Source organism: Pelecanus crispus, chromosome 9 (genome assembly GCF_030463565.1).
Source record: "Pelecanus crispus isolate bPelCri1 chromosome 9, bPelCri1.pri, whole genome shotgun sequence".
Classification (NCBI taxonomy): domain Eukaryota; kingdom Metazoa; phylum Chordata; class Aves; order Pelecaniformes; family Pelecanidae; genus Pelecanus; species Pelecanus crispus.
This window is the reverse complement of record NC_134651.1, coordinates 18578909-18582070: the sequence shown is the minus strand read 5'-3', so window position 1 is coordinate 18582070 and position 3162 is coordinate 18578909.

The window sequence follows — 3162 nt, the reverse complement described above, 5'->3', positions numbered from 1 at the left end:
GCACAGAGATCTTCCTTCCAGAAGACAAGTTTTTATGGACGCCAGATTGCATTAGTTCTTTTTGCCGCAGCATTGCCTGTGCTTTGCTGAACAAATGAACACCCTGATCTTTCTATCCTTTCTAAAGATCATCACCCAAGACTTTATACAACCACCTAGACTGCCAACACAAAACACCTTCATCTTAGGAATCAGCATCCTGAAGGATGCCACTAGAAACACATCAGCTCACTGCTATCTTGCCACTGACATTCTGAAATGTCACTGAGCCAGTCTTTAGTCCAGTTATTTCTATGTAAATTGGGTGTTTTGAATCAAAATGTCTTGTGGCACTAAACCAACAGCTTGGAGAAATCGAGGTTTAAAATGGAATCGCAATTAGTTTCATCAGCAGAACATTTAATTATTTAAAAAAATGAAGATGTTTGTTCGTACTCATCAGGGCCCCGAGTGCACTAATAGGCCTTAATTGCCCTGACGGGTCTGACTTGACCCTCGCCCCCCATGGCCTGGGCCCTGCCGATCTGGACCCTGACTCCAGGGCTGATGTCCCCGGCCTGGGCTCTTGGCTGCCCCCCTGCTGCCCCCCATGCCTGCCCCATTCCCTGGCTGGGGGCAGCAGGACGGGCCCCGGCTGCGCCCTGAGGCTGACTTGTGTAAAAGAGATTGTAGGTCGGGAAGGGATGTGGGCTGTCAAACACTGCACTGCGATTGCAGCTAATTGTATAGCAGATCATGCTGTCGCCATTCATTACTTTTTATTAACAAAGACCGGAATATGGGTGGACCTTTCCATTATGTTACCTGGGATCGGTGTCTAGCTAATGGGTTTCTATGTCCACGAGTCAAAATATTTATCCTTTTGCATCTTGGAAACAGTTTGATTTTCAGTGGGGATGAGGATCCACCCCTCCATCCAAGTCAGGCTGGGCTGCATGGGACCGCTGGTTTTGAAAACGAGTGTAAGTTACTATAGTCAAACTGAGCCTCTGTACTCACTGGAGCAGAGCACAAAAAGATTCCTATGTTTTATGATGAGCAGACTGAAGAGTTTCAGTGGTTGCTGGATAACGCTAGTTCCTCTGATACTTTGGCTTACATTTCCTTTAATGGATTTTAAATATGAATATATTGAAACGTTGAAATTTCATTGCATAATGTAGGGCATGGTTGTTCCTTAGAGGCAATCAGATTTCTTTACCTGTATTAACTCCCCCAGTCTTTGCATCTAGTAACTTTAATTTGAATCATTATGGTGCCCCATCCAAAAAGGTGGCTATAGGCACATTTTGCTGACATATTATTCCTCAAGAGTGCGTGATACCTATTTGAATAAACTGGGAAAAATAATTTAGCAAAGCAGTTGTTAGAATGGAATGACATTCAGTCTTTTGCTTGGTGACATTTAGAAGAAAAAAGAAAAATGGAAATGGCTTATTTTTGGCCTGAAATGGAATATATTAGCTAATCGGTGTGACACACAGTAAGTAGTGAGCAATACGTTATTTTCTGCTGTTGTTTTAGAGCAAATAGAATGATTTAGATGGTGTACTGTAACAGAAGAAAAGAGGCTACTGGAATCAGACATTCAGGAGGCAAATAGGTTTATTCTATTTTATGCTTCACATTTACTGCTTTCTGGCATCAATAATACTGCAACCATCATAAAGATTTAAACTAACCATGCTGATAAATACTTAATTCCTCTTGTTTAAGACATCTCTTATATTGTTGTTTTTACATTTTTAAGAGGTAGTCTGTCTTAGCTTTTTCACTCGGGTTTGATCTCTGGCTTATTGACTGACTATTTTAAGAACTGCTTTGATGTAGTAGCTCTCCTGTTCACACTTGAGTTTTGCAAAGTCCCTAATTAATGGTCCATTATTTACTTGGCTGAGCAATATATGAGGGAGAACACATTAGAGCTGACCCACAAGCTGTGACGGGGCTGGTGGTGTGCAGTGGCTGGCACTGCTCCCTTTAGTAATGGGGAAAGGGGGAATTTCAGGGGTAAGCTCTTGATCCACATCAGAGTAAATGGACTCTGTTCCTCTGCTGCCAGCTGAGAGATGGAGAACGATTTCTGTGCTATTCTTTGACCTTTAGGAGTGTGACAGCAAATGAGTTTCTGAGGTCTTACGCTCAAAGAAGCCCTATTATCGATACCCCTTCTATAGCATTTTTACACATACACGTTCTTTTACCAAGCGTTTCAGGATGGTGGCACAATTAAAGGAAGTTCTGACATAAGAATTACACTTGTTAACCTTTCTGTCTTCTGATATTTTCCTAATATAGCTGTGCTTCAGTAACAGCTCCTGCGGCGCAGCATCTCCCACCCTACGCCGGCACTGCCGTACGCTCAGGTAAATCCGTTCAATGCTGTAAAAACACAACGGTGTCACAAACTAATGGGTTACGGGGTGAGGAGGGAAAAAAGCGGGCCCGCGTCAGGGTTTAAAGGCTGCCCAGAGGAAGCACGGGGCTCTGCCCACGCGTGGTCGGGGCGGCTGAGGCGAGACCCCCGGGCGGAGCTGTCCGCTGGCCGGGCCGGGGGAAGGCGGCGGGGCGGGGGGGCCGCAGGTGCCATTTAGGGCGCGATCTGCGCCGCAGCGCAGCTCTCTCTCCAGAGATGGCGATGTCTCGCCGCCGCCGGCCGTAGCCGCACGCTGCCGCCCGCAGCATCTCAGAAACGCCGCCGAGGCGCCAGAGCCGCCGCCCCCCCGCGCCCGTGTCGTCGTCGTGTCCCCCCCCCCCCCCGCGGCGGGGAGTGGGACCGGCGGGGGCCCGCACCCCCCCCCCCCGGGCCCTGACCGCCGCCGCGCGCGGAGCCGGAGCGAGGCAGGGCCTCGTGCCAGCGCCCCCCCGCGGCCCCGCGTTGCAGGCGCGCGGCCGCTGGCCGCCAGGGGGCAGGCGCGCGGCGGGCGGGGATTGGCTGCCGCGGGCGGAATGGTGTCGCGGCGAGCCCCGCCCCGCCCCGCCTCGCCCCGCCCCACCGCGGAGGTGGGGAGGGACGGTCCCTGCGTGACTGGGCCCCCGCCCGCTCTCCCGCCGGGCGCCGCGGCGGCAGTTACTTAGCGGTTGGGAGCGGGCGCTCGCTGCGGCTTTCTCTGCCGGGGAGGCTCTGCCGCCGGGGTGCGCGACGCGGCCGCTTCTCGCCTC